The sequence below is a fragment of the Varroa jacobsoni genome, unplaced genomic scaffold (genome assembly GCF_002532875.2).
Source record: "Varroa jacobsoni isolate VJ856 unplaced genomic scaffold, vjacob_1.0 contig01409, whole genome shotgun sequence".
NCBI classification, from domain to species: domain Eukaryota; kingdom Metazoa; phylum Arthropoda; class Arachnida; order Mesostigmata; family Varroidae; genus Varroa; species Varroa jacobsoni.
This window is the reverse complement of record NW_019214636.1, coordinates 48974-70159: the sequence shown is the minus strand read 5'-3', so window position 1 is coordinate 70159 and position 21186 is coordinate 48974. Positions and strand designations below refer to the sequence as shown.

Below are 21186 nucleotides of genomic sequence, written 5' to 3'. Positions count from 1 at the left end.
ATACCAGTAGCCTCATGATTATGGCTGCATGTCTAGGTATCGCGTACCTTGTGGCTGTTTAGCCGCTAAAGAGGAACGGATTTCTGTGCCGTTATGGCGTTCTTCAGCTACTACTGCGGTTGCCCTTAACGATGCCTATACTGTAGTACTGCTTATATGTAGCAGAGACTGGTGATGCAGCAATCTTTAACAAGCTAAAGTTGCGCGTAATTTTAACAAGGAAGAGAGTAAACGAGCAAAGCAGCCTAGCAGGTAAAAGTATTTTGAATCTTACGTCCGGCACTAGCCTGCTAGGCATTGCTGCAGACAGACAAATTCAGCTCAACGCCTGGTTTCGATCCTATAGTGGATGGCCACATTATTATTGCACTGTCACGAGGACGGGCAATTTAGCAGCCTAAGCGAATAAACCATTTTCTGCTGCTGCACTTCTATGCTGTTTACCAAAAGCTAACTCTTCAGCTATTGAATAAGCCAAAGAAGATGTAACCCGCTAGCATCAGCTGACTGTAGGCGACTTGCAACTCTCTGCTGTTGGCGCCGTCGACTCGGCGGCGTTTGCGACCATGACGATGCCTGGCAGAGGTAGTACCTGTTTCCCAAAGCAGCAGAGGACCAAGAAGCGTCTGCCATCGAGAGTCGTCAGAAGATGGTTTCGTAGCTGCCGTTGGGGCACTGGTCGTGTGGAAGCCTCTTCGACGCGCGCTATCGAAACAGCATTATAACGTTGGGTAGGCCGTTCGGAGGGTGGACAAAGCACTGAACAGTAACAGGAGCGACAGTGGGCGAAGAACCTTGAGGAATCCCATGTAACAGTCACGTGGCTGTCAGTCCGCAGGAAGTAGTCAAGTGCATAGCTGCCGACTTTACCATGATCACGATGTCGTAATACAACTGCACCCAGTAAGTAAAAGTAAACCGTTAGAGTTTACTAGAATTCTATTCGCTCCAAGCGGAGGCGTCATATAATCATTAGTATGCTTACGAAGAAGATATTCATACGTTCAGCAGATTAAAGAAAGACAAGAGCTGTCTCTAAATGGCGATAGAATGTAGTTTTAATGACATTGACGCAGTGAGAGCACCTATGACGGCAAGAGTGTTTTTATCAGCTAGGCTGGTTTAGCTTGTGAAGTAATGATGATTAGTAAACAGACGCGGCTCTTGTTCTTCAGCTGAGTAGAATAGTTAAAGACTTGCTACGGGCAGCCATGTTCGTTAGATGCAAGGAGTTAGATGCTAGATTTTAATATGACGGTAAGGTACGACCTAAGGGACCTGCTTGGGTGAGGACCTTTCGTGTGCATTTGGTCAACAGTTAGGTATCCGATAAACCAACAAAGCTAAACCATCTGTGAATCTGATCGTGTCTCTTGACGCCGGCGAATCACTTGATTCGTAACAGGCTGTAGTTCAAAATCGTACGCACCTTTGAAACAGGGTATTTAAAAACGGAGGCTGAATGAAAAAGAAACTGAATACAAATAATGTATGAAAACCTTATTCAACAATTATCATTATGGGGGATGGGGAATATGACTACCCAACGGGAGATATGAAGACTACTTAATGACTATATTACCTAGAAAATACTTACCTAGAGGTATCTTTGAAACAACATAAAACTTTTCTACGAAGGCGCTATATATTGTAGGTATTATTACTTCGAATGGTTTTATTAAAATGTCCAGAAAGAATCTGGATTGCGCTTGCTTTAACGTATGGTGTTTCGTATATAACTAATGACAAGTTGAAGCAAAACCGCAACGAAGATGGGCTAACAGAAGAAACCAAGTACAAATGTGTAGGAATGACAAGCCGAACTTAAGAACAAAATTTTGAAAAAAGTATCAGTTTTTAGTTTCAATCGTACCGGACAGACAACCTCACAGCGACCGGTCTACATTGGGGTTCTTTCGCTATTCCTAGAGGCGAGCGTCAACATAAAGCGACAATGAAAAAAATGCAGCTACACAGGAATGTTTACCAGTGGTTGATAATATTGATGCCATTTTAAAGAAATATCTCACGATGCTTCATAATAATAATAGTAAAAGAAATATATTGAGTATTTCCTCCACGGCATCTGTATGAAAGTATCATGGATATATAGGCATCTTTTTACTTTATCTTGTTATTTTGAATACGTTAATAAATAAGGAAACTCGGGTACAGTTATAATCTTCAATATTAAAGAAAAACCGGGGAAATGTTTGACGCTAAATTCAGCCCTTGTCCACGCCAGTCTAGTGAAGGCGCAGTAGACTTAGAAATACAAACTAAGAATACGTACGATGACGATTTTTTGAGTCAAAGTGCAACATGTCAAAATCGGACACGGATATGTCTCCTTTATTAGACTAGTAGACTTGATAATGGTGAACCGAGTAATTGGTTTATTATATGGACATGTATAGGGTTTTAACTATAGGCGAATATTATAAATCGTTATTTATTGCTTATAGACGTGATTAACAAATCAATAATGGGTAACAAAGTTGTTGTTAATTTGTTGCTAATTTACACGATATACCAGCGATTAATACATTTGTATACGGTTGATTAGTACTACTGGCAAGGGGCCCAGATGCAGTAAACGTTTTACAAGGTACCCACTTTATATTATCGGCCTCTTCATAGCAAATCGCATTAAGATTCGTAGTACGAGCAGCGGAGTACGAAGATGCCCTCTCGCATATAGAGGCAGGTCATTTATTTAGCTTGGAGCTATCTGTAAGTGAGAATATAGGGAACTCCAATGGAAAAACTAGAATCCAACTTAAAGGTTTTGCTTGTTTTATTATCGTCGACTTTAAGCTACGCCATGTGGCAGCTGGCAGCGTTGCCCATAACTGTCCTATCAGTTGTACAATAGTGGCAGCGCATTTGGAGGTAGAAGTAAGAGTCAGAATAGCTGTAGCAATGGGAAAAAGTAGATTGAAAAACGGAGCTGAACAAAAAAGCGAAGCAAGCAAAGCTTGAAAAGAGGTATGGAAGATGAAAAAATAGAGGAAAAACGTCGAGCAAAAAAGAATAGAAAGCGAAGTATAGAAAGCCCCAGGGCGTGATACTGGATGGGTGTTGTTGTAAAAGATTTGTGCGGTGATGGTGCCAAAACAGCTGCTGGTGCTTTGGCACGCGATGCTGATGTCGTTGTTTTGCCTATGATGATCATGATGATGCAGGCGACTGCGGCGGGCTCCAGCATCAAAGGCGACTATAGCAGCAGGAGGGGCGGCGTCAACAGCGGCCGGCAGCAGAAAAGCAGACGGGCAGAAAAGCAAGCGACTGCAGTAGTAGCAGCGAAACGATGGCGTCCCAGGACTCTTGTCAACGGCGGACTCTGGTCCTATTCGGTTGTCCGGCAAACCCATGAGACATTTCTTTCCAGCTCATCTTTTTCATTTCGTTGGTTGACTTCTGAAACTGCGATTTCTCACTACGGCTTCTTGAGCTTTTTCTGCTCAAACATAGCTGGTTAGACGCACTGTTTGTGGTAGCCGATACCGCTAAAGCTGGAATCGGACGACAAGCGTTCGAAAAGCGGAAGAGAGTTCTTGCTGTAACGCATATTAACACGATATTCATCGTGAGGAAAGATCTATCGACTGCCACGACGAACGCTAGCGTCAAGCAAACGTCTAAAAAGGAACAACAACGAAGAAAAAATAATAGTGAGAGCTAGTCCGAGTTCGGTTGGCGTTCGCGTTCAGTTGGTGGTCGCAGGTTCCTTAGGGTAGGCGGCAGCTTCTATGTGACTCAGGTTTTCTGCTGCCAATATTTTTATTCGATTTTTTATTTTGGCTGCTGTTCTAAAAAATTGGTGAATTTTTTCGACCGCCACCGGCACCCCTTTCCCGAAAACGTCGAGATTAGCGGGCGTATTTGATTAAGCTAACGCTTAACGACTGCATTGGCCCATAGCATCGCGGGAGCCTGAGATAACATTTTCAACCACACTTGACCGAGTTTACTTGTATCATCATTCAACTTTCCAGTGCCATCCGTCAACTGCCCGTTATATAGTATTTCCTTTTCGCTGTGTATTTGACGCGAACGCTGCGAAATACTGCAAGGGCTCTTTTCACCTCGGCACTGTTAATAAAAACAAATTCACTTGCGCATGATAGCCGTAATCCTTCAGAATCCGATCGCCTTCAGAAAGACTGTATTCCCCAGTCGCTGCAGTGTTTACGTAATAATCAGTTCTCGTCATTTTCCCATTACAGAATGGGCATCACAGTCGATCGGTGTTCGATATCAGGCTTTCACTTATCTGTGCTATGACTTAGCTTTTTGGTGTCAAAGGATCTAGTTCAAGTGATTACTAATTTTTACTGTAGTGTAAAGCTATGTCTGCTGAGTCTCGAATGTTGTCGTTCGGCACTAACCCAGTTTGCTGGCAAGAAATCATTCTCTTGAACGAGCAGATAAATCCGATGATGATGATGATGATCTATAGGACACATACGTTTATTCTGCTTATCAATCTATTTAACGGATAGGCCCGTCCGAATGATATGCGAAAATAGTAAATTTTTTCGTATGATTCGTTATATAATAGTACGAAAAGAAAATGTCAGACACAGCCAGAAAGCTCCGTTTATATATATATATATATATATATGATATATAGAAAAAGGTATGTGTAAAAGAAATGAAACAACGTTAACTTGAGAGCTTTGTAATAGCATTTTAGTGAGACCTATTAAATATGTGCCGTTGCTTTCATTTTCTGTTTTTTTTTGCTTGTACGCGTGTGGGTGAAGACAGGCGACTTACACGTCATTACGACTACATTACGAAAACGTTCAAAGACGGACGGATTTTTGTCTAGCAAGGCTGTGTCACAATAGTACAGGCACGTCCCCGTGCCTTAATGGCATCTGCGCGTCTATTGTTGATTTAGTTACTGCTGCACTACGGTTAAGCAGAGTAAATGATGAATTGGTAGATGAGATGGCGCCGCGACTTCAAAACTCGGAAGTAGAACTGCAGTAGTACGCCGTACGATTGTCTTATCGTGGCGTTTAACAACGGCTCTTTTTTGCCGGCTCAGATAGGCTTTTGAATATCTAAAAACCTTAATCCCTTCGCAGTAGGCTTTTTTTTCCGCCACATCTTTAACCATCTAGCTCTCTTGACTCATTTTGTAACCTGCAAGCAGACAAAACCAGTCGTGCCAATAAAAACTACCGCTATCATTATTCCAATTTATGGCATCAGTGATTATTTCTAGGCGGCAACTTCTTGCCCTTGACACTTGGTTATAGATATGGAAGTGTAACGCGACTAGTTATTTCTATCGATTTCTCTTAGTGCCTATAATAACCCTAGCCTCACCGTCACGTAATACATTATTCTTCTATTAGGTGACTCGTTATTAGCTAGAACAAGAGCTGGCTTATTGAAGGATAGATGTGACAATAGAGATATTTGCATAATCACCGAAATACTGATTTTTACTTTTCAGGGATTGCGATATGAGTGTCTAACACAGAAGATAATGACTTGAAACAGTATTTTTGTTTCAATAGTACCGCCAAAACCGAACTTGTTGCCCTGGAAGTTAGCATTGTATAGGGAGAAACTGCGGGGCTTTATCGTGCATTCTGGCTTAGCGTTCAACGAACAGACAGCTCTTGTTCGCCTATATGCTCTTTTGTTGTTTAGTAATATGACATATATAAAAATTTAACACTATGTTTTAGTACGTTGCTGATGAGTAATACTCGATATCGACGTAAACATTAGCTATAGCGTTTGAGAATAACTTCATACAATTAATACGTCACCTCTTGAAAATCCAATTTGATACACCGCTCTATCGCTGCCAACACTTTTACGTGAGTCGTTGTTAGATTATGAACGATTCCGTCCTGCTGATGGCATCGGCTGTATTGGCTGTGCAGTGTTTGTGTCTACTTAAGCTTGAATTTTTTTCTGCATCGCCATCGGCTATCGCCGACGACAGTCACGGCCGGAGCGAAGTTTGGTTTAAATCTGCCTTAAGCAAAGCGGTTCCAACGACAAACCGTGTCAAGCGTTCAGCGTCAACGATTGACGGTGCACCAGACGTGTCGCTATGCAATGGGCAAGCCGTGTAACCGGCCGCCTTACGACGGATTCGTTCAGTGGCCCGACTGCTCTGACCGATCAGAGCGTGGTCAGCGGAGCCCTAGCCTTTCTAAACACTATGATGCACCTGAACTACCAAATCTTTATCGAAGTCGCAGTAAGGACCACAACAGCCTCGGCAAACATCAGCTTATGCTGTCCGGCCCTTCGTCTATAAACGCCTCAACTTTTTACTCCGTACAAACCGTTGTTTTTAAGACTGTTCTTGTTTCTGGCACAGCCGTTAGTGCCGGTCGAGGTCTTTTGCGTCAAATGCCTGCCTGCCTGTCTGTCAGATAGTGCCGACAGTAGACGGCTGGTAACGCGTCCGTCCAAATAATTAGTAATCCTCGCAACGGCGGTGATAGAAGTTGTGGATAGTTTTCGTATGTAGGTGAAATGGGCGATCGATTTTATCGACTCGCATACGAAGATATATTGTTGTACATGGCCATATCGGTTGGAGTGGAGCTTAACTGCGCCGAATAGGACGACAAACCAATACAATAGAACTAATGCAAAAAAAAAAAAAAAAACTGAGTCACATTTCCCCCTTTTGTATTACTATTGTTGTTGTGCGCCACTCTGATGATGTTTGTGGTCAGAAGAAAATTGCCAAATGAACATTGGCGAGTCGAGGGGCTGCAGATAGTGAGATGGACAAAAGCAGGCAACAAGCCAGCCTACAAGAAACGATCGAACTACTAATGGTAGACAGTTGATATCGAGTTGGGCAAAAAAAAATCACATGCACAAACCGAGACGCGGCCGGTATGAAGCAAAATTATTTTTTTAGCAAAAATTTTAGTATAGCAAATCAAAACGAGTTCTTCGTTTGTCATAACGTTAGATCCTATATTGTAGGATTCCTCGTAGAGATTGTGTCAATATAGATTGGAATTGTTCTGTGCGTTGAAGAGATAGATGGTTTTTGTATGCTAGCTTAGTGAATATGTTAGTCCTAGGAACATGATTAGATCGACAACGGTGTTCTGATCTTGCTTATTGCCATTCTATAAAGTTTCGACAGTATGTATTAACACGATACGTTAGCGCTCGGGTAGCTTCAGATGATGTTAATCGCGGTGCATGTAGAAGAAGATAGTAAGATAGAAAAAAAAAAAAAATAAACGATAATTCATTGCAAAAGTAATTTGCAATTGATTCCTTAAGCAATCACGTGAAATTTTAGCGTGTATGTGGACAAAGATATATAAAAAGATAAGCAGCATTTTTGGTAGATGCTTAAATCTCTCTTACGATACATCTTTGCTTCTTCGGTCAGGTTAGGAAAACATGCCTGAACATATGATTAGTGAAATGTATTCCAAACTATTTACTGCCATTGGAGTACCTATTCTACCTACAGTTATGTATACTTGCAGATCATCCTCGGCTCGTTGCGATCTCATTGTATAGTTGTCGTTGTGGTGGACGTTATTGTTTATTGCTATCGGTCAGATCGGTAGTGGTTTTCAAGGACATTCACCTTTACTTGCCGGTAGATACAGATCCCATTGTGCAGCGCTCGGAATCAAACATATGGTAGGAACTCAATAGACACGCCCCATCGCGCTCACGGTCACCAAAGCCTGCCACCATTAGCCGACGACGAGCACCAGCAAATTAACTAAAAATGTCCGGTGTTTTTTTCTGTTGGCATAGCTAATGACGTTGACGCTTTGCCGTCACCGCCACAGAAACTCCAGGCCTCATCATCGTCGTCGTCGTCGTCGTTGTCGTCATGAGCAACAATAGAAAGAGCAGCAGCAGCAGCATGACAGGAGCCGCGGTAGCTTCAACAGCAGAAGCAGCGAAAGCAAGCCAATAACAAAAAAAAAAATCAATCCATTTCCTAATGAGCGCTCACGATAACCATAATTCTAACCATAACAGTACTATTAATCGTCTTAGCCATTGTATCAATCATCAACGATAGAAACATAGATGGGAACACTAGTGGATAATACATCTACAGCGTCGACATCGCCAGCAGAAGTATTAGATTTGATAAAAAAAAAAAAAAACACAAAGCAAAATGAATGCAATACGCGTTTTTGGAGGATAACGAAGACGGATGCGCCGGTCGGACGACTGCATCTAACACATTCGTCGTCATCGTTGCCGTTTACGTCGTATGACGGCGAAACATCAGCAGTCATCTGTGTGTCCATAGCCGACGGTAGAAAACTCATCGTCAGTCTTTGCTTTTTCGCGAGCTGTGGTCGATTTCGCTTCTGCTAAGACACTGTGCAGCGCAACTACGCAGTGCGAATAAAGGAGTGTACTGTTGTTTGGTAACAATATATATGTATATATATATATATTTTTTTTTTGTCAGCTTCAATGCTGAGAATAACACTGTCTGGCTTGTGTTGCTTCTATCGTAGCAAAGTCAAGTGACGAGCGGTAAAGTTTAATAGCTACAGCTTTGGCGAATGTTTTTTAACTACGAAAAAGGCACCGATCCTGAAAAGATGACTAAAAAAAATTACTGTAGATGAGAAAGTTTTTCAGTTACATTCAGGGAAGTTAGATTCAGGCGAGTGTCAACAGGGCGCGGGAGAGGAAATCTTGTTAATAAACTTTCGACACTGTCAAAATACCTCTACGAACCTACTATACCTTAGATATATCCTAACTCGCCCCTACTGGATCCGGGAGAAGTAGCTGCAAATACATACAGTAACTGCAATGCGATGCACGTTCTACTATACCAATTGAAACGCAGGCAACTTGAAGCGATGGAAGTATTTTTTCCAAGTAGTACTTGCCTGTTTATATACGTGTAGGCCAAAAACGACACCTCATAGCTCCACCTCCATAACGAAATAGCGAAATGAAAACACAAGAACAAGAAGGATCAAACAGTCCCAGCAGGCCATGTATATCGTTTGAGCAAATACTTGCGAGATCAACAGATCGGCATACAGATTTAAGTGACGTGGACCCGCTATAATTTTGTCTCTTTATATAATAACACGAAGGTGCTGGCTGATTTATGCTTTACGCATAAATAACGTTTATCGTAGTTGTATGGGAACATTTCTTTGGGAACAGATCCTTATTTTCATTTCATAACGGGTAGCATATGCGTCGCAAGACGGTGCAGTGGCCCCCGCTCTTGGCCACGACGTTCCATAGGCGATATGCTGTTACGCACGAGCAGATGGTCGAGGCTGAACGACATTCACTTCAGTAATTTATTGCATAATCCGCCTTAGTAACTGGGTGTTAGCACCTGTGCGACTGGATATGAGGAGTTGATAGAAAAAAATCGTTAGTTTTCAACATCAGTATTTACAGCCAGATGCAAGTACCCAAAGCGATTCTGGTTTTTCATACGCCGTTTATAGCTAGTAATCCTACTGCCGGTTAACGAAAACCGTACTCAAGCATCATAACATATATATACCTGCAAATTAATTTTTTTCAATCCTCTCCTTTGAAGGCAATCACTTGAACTTCTAAGTCGAAACAAATAGAAAGTATATATAAATTCATACCATACACGCAGAAACGTACAAGCACACGTACTCACAGACATGCACGACAAGAAAAACGTGACCGTGTGATTGTACCGTACACGTCTCGTCGTGAACGGTACGTAATGCGGATGCCAGACGAATTAGGTAAACGCTTTTCTATGACCACTAACAACATTTAATTTGTAAATTTGATTTGATTGAGCGTCCGGCCGTCACTTCATGATGTTGTGTATTGAGTTGGCAAGTTTTGCTTTTTTTGATAAAATAGTAGAATTTACAACAAAATGATACTCAGGATATATAGATAACGCCGGTACATTTGCGTTGAAATACTCAATCTACTTACTAATAGTTTCCTTGTGCTGAAAATATTCACATCCAGAACGTTTGCAAGCTTGCCACCAGTTAGAGCAGGTAAACAAGTGACCTTGATTGAAAGAGCCGGTTACCTTTTGAAGCGGGTGACGACGATCCGGTTTACCGCGTCAGGGTTAGTCTTCTGTAGATATTCAGGATAGATTGCAAGATTTTTTTTGTTTATCTGTTTTTTTACTTAAAATCCATCTAACTACGCAAAATAGCCTGTTCTGATGTCTGATTCGGAACCGTCATGGCAATAGTGAGTGGCGACGTGAACGATCTCAAAGGTGAACCCGTGTGACACTTGGCCTTAATGGAGCAAACCAGCGTAAACGTCAGCGTATAGCGCGAACATGACGCCGCCAGCGAAGAACAACAACAAACAATCGGCATTTACGACTACTATGCAAACAAACGGCCCTTTTCTAGCTCCAGTTTTTGAAATACGGTTGTCAAATATATATTACTAATGGCCGAAGCACCGTTGATGGTGATCGCACTGAAAAATTGTACTCATGGAAACTTTGGCACAGATTCGTAATAGCGGGCTGCTACAGCTGCCAAAGCGGCAACCGCGAAGGGAAGTTCGATGGGAGTTCATAATTGAAACAGCTCTGCAATCTGATGTTGATTGCTGCCGTTTTACGGCTCCTTGTGAAGTTTCAGCCCTGCGCAGTAGGTAGATGAATGAAGACGGATCAAAAAAAACTCAAGTTCTGTTTTTTTTGAGAGGGCGGGTCGGGAAGCTGTCATTGTGCTTCTGCAACCGCTCTTAACTTAGCGAACTAGTGTCAGCGCCGATGTCACATACTGGCAAATCTTGATTTACACCATATACATGTCAACATAGGTTTATCTGTAGTGTTGGCCATGCGACCATGGAGTAAGGAGTTACCGTGACCCCGACGGAGACGGAAAAAAGGTAACGAAATAAAAATCCCTTTAAGTGCGCTAAGAGATGGGTGATTCAATACGGCATAAATCAATGAGGAGAAAATTATAGCCAGGGTGAAAAAAACGATTGAAACATAGTCTTGACAGATAATCTAAGCTTCTCTAGGCAGGAGCGGGCAAGAGTGCGTACATAGGGAACAAAACAAAACACAATCAATTTATTAGTCGGTAGAAAAACATCGTACAGCTGTATATGAAGCTCGCAAGAAAGACAATGCATAGATGACACTTTTGGAGTGGAGTTGGCCCTACGGAGTCACAGTCAGATATAAAATGTCTTCATGATGATGTGGCCGTAGCGTTTTCGCCTGCTAAACTTAGCCTCGCATGAGTTCTAAACGGCACGTAGAAACGCTGTGCGTTTCGTAGTCACACCCCCGACATTCTAAAGTAATGTTAAATGGTAGCACCGATTCTAAAAGCAAAGCCTTTAGTTATATACAAGATGTCTAGCTCAGGCAGCAATGAAAATAGTCATACAAGTCAAGTAGGTGTCCAGCGCGCGGTAGCCTCTTGTGTAAATCTGTTGGCAAGGAAATTTGAGATACAAAAGCGGAAATAGCTAACTTTACTATTTTGAGTAAAGGTCTCTGAGTAACGTTATCTAGCGCCTCCATTTCTAAAGTGGCTGTCTCAATAGCCAGTATTATATTACCTACCTACCTGCCTGCCTGCCTGCTTACACATATCGTTTTTCTCAGCCTAGGTCGGGTGCTAGTCATTTTTTTTTCGTTGAATAATAATCATTGTACTGTGCTATTTATGCCATGAATGAATGAACGTTTAAGATTTAAATTTGCTATGCCACGCGATCGGTCTCTCACAGTGGCTGTCGTAGGCGACGATTAAACGACGGCACATTTCATGTGAACACAGGTAACGATCAATTAATTTGTCGCGCATTTGAATGAGTTACACATTATTTAATGATAACTTTTTATTATTTTCCATTGGCCATAGGAAAGCGCCCGCTTGCTACGTTCAGACATGCAACATTCTGTGTATACACACGCGGACAGATTTACTTTATAACACAGATTTTGCCAAATTTTGTCCTGCATCCGTTTACAAGAAACAGGGCCCTTTTAGCTATTGCTTAATATATGGTGTCCGCTTGTATGTTTATAGCGATATCGCGTGATTCAAGCCGATAAATTCGCTCTCAGGCCTCTGTTAGATGGAATTGGACATAGGTACGTGCTTCCTATCTCTTCAAAGTCGTACAGCTTCGAGCACGTGCACAAACACATAAAAAACCTACTCATAGAAAATATTTGAAAACATACGCATTCGCGGATAGCTGGGTTCGAATAGTAACTCGAACATGGCGTGTCTGCCTACCTTAAAAAAGGTGACGTGAATATCGACCCGCCTACGAAGTATTACCACTATGCAAGGCAGCGATAATCGAGAGGCAGGTTCTGGCGGCATCAAACGTTTGTAGTACCCTAAAAACGTTTTGAGCGATCTCGTCAGCTCATAGAAGAGCGGGTTGTCGGTATCATACAATGAAGGGGTAGTTTTCAAGACTCCAATGCGTTTACACTACCATAACATATGAGGGTATGGCCTGCGTGGCTAATGCACGTCTCTTTGAATGCGCTACAATTGGAATCATGGTCAACAAACGTGCTGTCGCACTGGTCTTAGCGTTAGCAAAAATTACTACCAGATATTAATTATCAAGAATATAAAGAATGAAGAAAAACAAACAAATTAAGCCAGGCAAGGTATTATTGTGAAGATCAGTGGTTGTTTATGTGCTTGCTATGCCGCTTCGTGAATCTGTTAGAGAAGACCCACCCTCGTTGGATTCCTAATGGGAGCTAGTGAATAGCGCCGAAGGCAGATGATCCCAAGGGCTCGCTTGATGAATAACTAATAGTGCTAAACATTAGCAAAAAACATTCGCCAGCACCAACAGCTTCGCCGCCTCATCGACAGCTATAGCAACGATCGAAGCAATCCAAACGACCTGGCTCATTGAAGTCCGGAAGTCGATCGTGAGCGGGCAAGCGAATGCGCCACCGTTCCTGCTAACTTTATTGCCGTTATTGGTCTGGTCCTATATGTCTCATCGTATACATGCTAGTGAAGGTTGTGGCCATAGCCGTTATTGCGGACCTTTTTTTCTCTTCGGTGCTAGGACGTGACTAGATGCTTACATCCGTTCTTTAAATACTATGGAACAAGCATAAGGTAGCCAGCTGCTACGATACAATGATAATAGCGGCACTAGCAGCGGCGCCAGTCACTCTTACCGATGTTACCATTTCTAATTACTGAATATATTTGCTGCTAAGAACTTTGTCGCGATCCGGTGGCGTTCCGCCGGTAGTGGCACAATTGTAGGTCTTAGCCAAAGCAGGAACTTGCATCCGTAGCGCTGAAACATATCAGAGCTATCGCCGCGACAAAGGAATTAAATATACTATTCGACATAATTTGCGTATAGATCGCAAAAGCACAGGTCCGCAATTTTTAGCAACCGTAATAAATATGATCATTTTTATTTTGTAGTGATATATGCTAGATTCATATATGCATAGCCATGTCCCGCCGGGTGATCTATTACAGTAGACTGGGGAATTTAATAGTTAATATATTCTTTATTATTCGGTTACTATTATTAAATTCTCTTTTATTAAAAATTCTTTTGCCGACCGAGTTGTCTCGTGATATATATCGTTAGTCAGTTGGCTTGCCAGTTCGTTTATCGTTAACGAGCAACACAGGCGTAAGACAAAATAGTAATCGGTCGGAGAATTTTGGATTTTTTTATACAATCTAAAATCATATATAGAAAATTGATCACCTGCGTATAAGCTCAATTTTCTAGTTCGTAGACAATAATGTCCATTTGAAACAAAAGGATACACAAATATAATTTTAGGGCTAAGTTTCATCAGCTTTAACGCTTCATCAGCACTATAGCATGATCGTCGTTCTCATTTCTAATGAGATTTTTTGGGATAAAATATTTACCGTCTATCTTTAGACATGAATATATAGCTGCAGGTAGTGCATAGCTAACGGAAAGCGCCGGTGAAAAAAAGATTCATTAAACTACTTTCATTTTAATTACAGTAATTATATATAATAATAATAATAAAAACAACAATTTGACCGTCATTAAGCGTCGTGACAATCGTCTGCATTCTTGAGTAGCTACCGCCATAGCTAAATATTATGGCTTATTCGTACGTTTCCTGAAAGAGTCGAAATTTAGGTTGGTTGGATGAGCGGGACAGCTATAAGTAACTAGGATTGCATCGTTCACCCCTTAATGCTCACTCTAGTGGTACATTGTGTTATATAATTTATTACCGCAATAGGACGTAAACGCATTTTGTGTTAAGCAATTAGTCGTAGTCCTGTCTTCGGCGGTGTCCGCACTATTAGTGATGTCACTGGCCCTGGTGATAAGGACGCCGACTACGGCGCCAGGCAAAATTTGTACTCATAAAAACAGCAGCCCTTAAAAAGGAAAATGTATGAATCAACATGTCGAATTTTTTTTTCAAGCACTTCGCTGACTTCCTTCTTACAGCGTAAAAATCTGATGACCCGTTTTTTTAACCCAGTTGTGGAGGTCATCCTAACTGTTATTGTTGTTCCTGTTATCGTTAATTATAGCAACTGTTATTTAATTTCTCTATTTTTTACAGCCAGAGGTCGCCGTGAGTATTTCGTCTCCACCGTAAAAAATGTGTCCCCTTGCCAATTTAATGGGTGCAACAAATATAGCAGACTTTAGTTACATTCTACCTTTTAACAAAGCACAAAATGAATGCTTCAGTTATACCTCAGCGAATTATACTAAATATAGAGTCGTTCCGCTGTTCTGCGTGTAAGGTCTATTGTCTATATAGATGTACAGTAAGCACATGTACTTACATGTTTTGCGTGTGAGAAACGGGGTAAGCATGAGATACTGAGGCAATTCATAGCTTTCGTTGGGCCGAATTGGTTTTTTGCTTTGGCTATTTTCTTTCTCTACACATCCTTCTGTATTAAAAGCCATTCAGTCTGCAGAAAATGCTTTATATCACAAATATAGCACGTGTAAAACAATTTTTAGCCCACTTATCATTGATTAGACTTATTTGAGGTTCTGTTACAAGGGTGAGCGTTATTGTACCGCAATCGAGGCATTTTTTGTAAGTGTTTCTGAACTTATACATTGTGAAGTATTGGATTATTTTATGTTCATCGTAATGGTTTGTCACATCTGCGTAATTTGTGTAGCCCTAATAAAGCAAAAATTTAAATATCGTATTTGGGATTATCGAGACTCGTCGTTTTGTTTAAATCTAAATTTCCTATCTGGACTAATGTATAAAATGTTTTATCAAAGCTATAAAAATATGTCACCAGACTTGAAAATCAGTGACGCTAATAAACTATGACAGAATAACTTATGTACAAATGGAACACCATGCGTTCATTTATCATTGCTTGAAACCTAATTAGGAACCTGCACAACTGCGTTTTGATAGATCGGAAAAAGATCAATACGATCATATAGAACAATATCATAGAGAACGCTTGAGGTATTTGAGACACATTTTTACGAAGTAGGTTAGATCTGTCCCCTTCTTTTCATCTGCTAATCTCGCGTATAGATAGATAGATAGATAGATAGATAGACAGTTGGCCGTGCTAGAAGCCAGTCGTCTACCGACGAAATAGCGAATAGCGATACCGGACGATAGAAGTTCCGGTAACTTCTTAATGAATTCGTTTGTCATCGTCGTCGTCGTCGTGTTATTTTTCTATAGGACATTTCATTGAACGCAACGGTCACTTGTATTTCAGTGTGATCAAGTACATGATCTCGTGGAAGGTCTTTCAGTTTAACTCCTTTGAAAAGGAACGCCTGTCGGTATTACTGGTGGCATACCAGTCAGCTCAGAAAATTCAATCGAATTGAATGTCTTCAAGGTTGAATGGTAGAACAAAATAAGTGGTCTATTTACTAAAAGTAAAATAAAGACATTTAGATCAACGTTTATTGTATTATTATCTCGTTTTTGTCTTCGATATTCAACCAGTTTGTGAAAAATTTGCCGGCAATCGCCCAGGAGGTTAATATTCATCCTAACGATAGACCCCGTTCCCGTCAGTCCAAATGACTGGGTTATGTTATCTAGTTTCTGTTTGAGCGTGGGTAACATTTCAATTCTTACTGATGACAAATAGTAACAAATAAATTATAAAAAACAAATCGTCGTCGTATTCGTGCATTGGTGATATTATATATCTAGTTAGATTATTTCTAGGTGTCTTATAGGTGGAATTACATCTTCAGCAGGGCGTCCGAACTTTAGACCACTCGACCTATTTATCGATAAATGAAACCATACATCAATTTTACTCTTGCGAGGATCATCATATGAACTACTTCGATTCTGTTTTGTTTTTTTTACTTTTCTTTATTTTTTAGGTAAGACATATATTTATAAAAGGGTTTTGACGAGGAAAGTTGCAGTACCTCATCGCAAAGCACGTGAGAAGGCGAACTACCGCCACGATATTAGTAGGAAAGCATACCTGCGCGATGAATATGATTAGCGACAATCTTATTTAATTTTCTTTTGGAAGCGCCTTACACGTTAATCGGGTGTATGTTCTCCTCCGTTTCCGTTTCCTAATTAATGTTTGTTTTTCTATGATAGGATACAAAAAATATTTTATCACCCTAACAGCTTTTTTGTAAATTTGTTTAATTGAACCTGTGCATTAATCTAGCCCGGCCTTTTGTAACGCTGAAACAAAGAGGTAACCTCTCTATTTATAGATAATCACGTCCTATCAGCCTAGCCTACAAGCAGCGCGCCCGCTGTGATCATTTTATATTTAATCATATACATACATGTATGATGTGAAGAAACGCATGTACATAAAAGAGGCTTGTTTTTTTAGTTTAGTCTATCTTTTAGATTCAATACTTTCCGCTGTATAATAGTCGTCACTTTGTGCACGCACGCAACCGTCGTTTTGCGCGATTAGCATTTTTGAAATATATAATTAGATAGATAGTCTGCTGTGAGCTATGCTTATTTCATTTTGGCTATACAGGTTCGGGACGATGTCAGTCGACCCGCTTTCTTACATGGGCCAGCTGTACACTGTTCGCATATGATCACTGTCGACACAAAATTGTCGTAAGCCGACGATCGAAATGAGATGACGACAGGAGGCAGGGCAAGCTTGCTTTGTTTATGTTGATGTTGTTTTTACTCAGCCAGTATTCTGGTAAACGCGCGGAAGTGTCTGCTTGTTAGTGGGGAGAGCAGACGAATGTGTCGTTTATCGTGACGCTTCCTGATTGCGACAACCATTGCAGTACAAGTATCGTAAAGTATCTATGCCAGCACATATGTGCTTACTATTCGTTATAGTGATCATTATATGTATGTGTATATAATCAGAGTAAAACTACAGGACAGATTATGATATAGACACTAGGCTATTTTGGCATGATGTCAATAAGTGAGACGGGCTGGGTTGTCCGTTTGATAAAAGCGAAAGTTCGTACGCATTCTATATAGAACCCAGCATTAGGCAAATATCTAAACCCCATCTAATAAGCAAATGTTTGAGCGGAGCTGCCGTCGCATTATTCTTATTTACTGACGTCTTTTAACTGTTCGTACACCTACGAAAATGCCCTTAGCAGATTTATGAGAAACGGGCATAGGCGCCTTACTTGAAAGTCAACAACCGTATCAACCAAAAAATAATTTCATTAATAAATTATATAAAATAAAAGTTAAGCATGTGCTTTTCCAGTAAAGTGTGCAATAATAAGCACAGTTCTATATTGCTGGTAATGTACACTAGACGAGGGCGTGGCGCTCTGATTACTATATTGAACTTAAACATACATTATATAGAGCGACAAAATCGTTGTCACCAGAATTACTGATATTTTCAATATTATGCCTGTTGCTCGTGGTACCGATAGGTTCGCTTGTGTGATCCTATGGGAGGTAGTTTGCCCAGCGTCTCATGGTTATACTATCATTCAATCTTTAATTTAGTCCCCAGTTCGCTTCATGGCTTGGCGCTGTTTGCTTCTGTCGTTGTCGTTACGATGACCTCTAGACGCAGCGACGTCCCTCGTGGCGTTCTAATGTGGCCACCACTGCACACCGAGGAAAAAATCGCTAGAGCGACGTTACGATGACGAGGAACAACAGCGATACCAACAGCATTAAGTGCACCAGAACTAGCACCGTTTCTGCATTTTGTGCACTATATGAGACCTGTCCGCTATAGTAGACACGGTTAAGCAGCAAACGTGGAGCCGCCTATAACATCCAAAAAGCCGTTACAATTCATTTTGTATGTGGCCGGCGTCTTTATGGGAATCGTTATTGTTGGAATTAATTTCCCAGCTTTAGACGCTGCGGTTCCGCACAATTCAGTCTATCTGACTGTTGAACATTAGAAAATGAACTCGCACGTTGCAACTGCGTCATATCGTAGCACAAAAAGCCGTTAGAGGGCGCCACAAAACAAAAAGAACGATTTGACAACCGTTACTTTGAATATCGGTTTGAACTAAACTTGAGATGACTGTTGTCATTTTTTGGCCTTATTATCATATCTTTACTGGACTTTTTTCTATTTGCAACGCTAAACAAAACTCAAAATTATTATAAGCACTTCACTTTTACGCAATAAATCAGTCTACAGATAATGGAGGTCTGGTAACCGCTCCACGAACGTTGTTATGATAGTCGTACTGTCGAAAATTATTAATCTGTAAATATCAAAAGCACGTAGCTGTCGTGAAATCTTTCTTCTTAAATATAACCTTCCAGCTTTTATGCTTAATCCTCATTTAGGGAAATTAAGCGCTTCTACCGCGTTTACCTATGCATTCTGGATAACAATGAATATCCTGTTAAGTGTCTTACATTGTTTGTCCTAGTTTAGAGAGAATCATCTTGAACAGGAACGGAATGATAATTGCCTATGTATTTCATTCTTACGCCACGATTTTCTTTCGGATAATTGTCACAATCTTTTTGCTTGTCTTTTTTTCCTTGTTTTTGCCCTTATCATCATGTCATCTAAGTAAGTACTCCACTTCCAAGCGGGATATCACTTAAGACAGACCAACACCTAACTATCACCTCGAATAGTTTCAAAACTATTAAGTCAGCTACTCGACAAGAGAGCTACAGTAAATTTGTAATATCTCTGCCACGGCTGTAGCTAAGTTTTTCTGTCAAAGTCAAAGCGATACCTGTTACTCATTTCTCCCTCTTTTTAAATGTTTGCTTATGTTCTTTTTTTATATATTTCATAGAAGAGGCTGTGAAAATTGCCGCTAACCATTTTTGTTTTCAGATTTTACGTTGACAGCTGTGACAACGCTTGATTATACTTTTTGTTACAATACCCACCGAACATGCGAAATGAAAAGCAGTCCTTAACTGGCTTCCCCTAGAGCCAGTATTAACACTTCATGGAGCGTTAACTTTAATTATATATATTTAATATCACTACCACCAGTACTATATCTGAATATTATTCATTTACTGTTTCTCATGGACGGGATGAGGCAAGATATTATTAAAATTGTCAAGGTTGCAAGTAATATCGCGTAAATTACTACATACTTGTATTGTAACATACTTGTATTATGGATTAATTTTCACGGGGTGCCGTTTTGTTAGGATATGGCCGAGCGCTGTTGATGATCGCGGTTTGTCAAAAACCAGAGAAGGCACAAATTCTGTCAGTGGGTAAATGATACACAAAATAAAACTTAACTGAACAAAAGAATAGTCGTTTGTACAGCTGATGATACTTCCTAACACTCGACAGAGTGCACGGAAGCAAACGCACGGAATTTGAGAAGCGTTGTTTAGAAATATGGCCAGGCCATTCATAAATCTGAAAAGCTACTTCGAGGTAATAAAAATGACCAACAAACGCTGTATGATCTTAACGTCAGTATCGCTGTAAATAGGATCACATTGAAAACGATATATAACAACACAATTTCAATATGAACAAACTTTGAACCCAATATGCGTTTGTCTAAAAATCTATAAAGTTCATAAAGTAACCAATCAAAGGAGAAGTATTGTTTGACGACGTTGACTGCTCCTTTCTCCAGGACAGCGGAGTTCGACGGCAAGAGAAAGAAAGAACGAAAGAAAAGGCTGAGGCGAAGGAGAAGTCAGTTAGCCCGGCTGAGTTAAAAGCGCGCTGGCTGACAACTGGGTCAGAGTTGATTTCTCGACCATTGACAACATTTCCAAATGAATCGTTTCGCCGTGTCACCTGTCAGTTATTATTGTGGTACTACTAGGACCTTCTAAATTACACTAACACTGTCGTTTATATTAGAAATTGCCGCGCCACAATCGCATTTACTGAATTGATTGCATCCGTTCTTATCGCTTGGTGGTACCACCGGCATTTCGATCGTCGTCATGTAAAATGAGGCTATGGCAACAAGCGCAAGTTACGAGGGGGAACATCCTTGGGAGTCTGAAGCTGTGAAACAGGCTAAATGGCGCTACTGGCAAAAAACTAACTATTTAGGAGATACACGACTTGCTAAAAATAATATGTAATCATATATTTGATCGTTTTCATAGGGCCCGTTCAGCTGGCATTGAACACCAGACAAAAAGTATGCGTGTGCATTCGCCTGGATAGCGTATCCTTCCTAGGACGATTAGTCTGTGCCCGATGCAAACGAATCGACATAATGACTTCGACCAATACCTCAGATGACCCAAAACGTATTGACTTCAAGTTGCTGCGCAGGACTGACATAAATTATTTTCGACGAGCTATTGAAAATTATCCGCAAAACGCTATACGTTGCCGGCTGCATGGTTTTGTGGCCTGTCGTTGTTCACAGTACAAATAGCAGTCGCAGCATATATAGTCTCTGGTGACCTTTTCGATATATTAACTCGAGACAATTGTTAAGTTAAACTGATGAGGGCGATACGGTTAAGTTAACGCATGGTATGGTAGTTATAAAAAAAAAGTCGCACTTTTATATTGTTGTTTATTGTCAAGTAAATGGCTGACATTGATTAGGCTTTTATTTGTCACTACTGTGTCACTACAACTAACACTAAAAATGATGCTATTTCTCCTAGGAACTTGTTGTGATCTTCCCTGTCTCTTCAGTCTCGTTTATTGTAGTTATGAGTAACTGCACACTAGTTTATTGAATGGAACGCATCATTTAGCTATAACATTACTACCGTTGTCATTTGCGTAA

General features: G+C 40.7%; 1 protein-coding gene across 3 annotated transcripts in view; it reads left to right on the top strand.

The window, feature by feature from the left end:
• Clic (chloride intracellular channel protein 5) overlaps positions 1 to 21186 on the top strand; it is a 54685-nt gene that overhangs the window by 12230 nt on the left and 21269 nt on the right. Inside the window, exon 1 of one of the 3 annotated variants that reach the window (XM_022853170.2) lies at positions 542 to 903. The exons of 1 other annotated variant lie outside the window; for it this stretch is intronic. The gene's annotated coding sequence lies outside the window, so the exon portion shown is untranslated. Of the gene's footprint in view, positions 1 to 541; positions 904 to 17198; positions 17279 to 21186 lie in introns of those variants that run through there. One more of the 3 variants, XM_022853171.2, reaches the window with a different exon arrangement.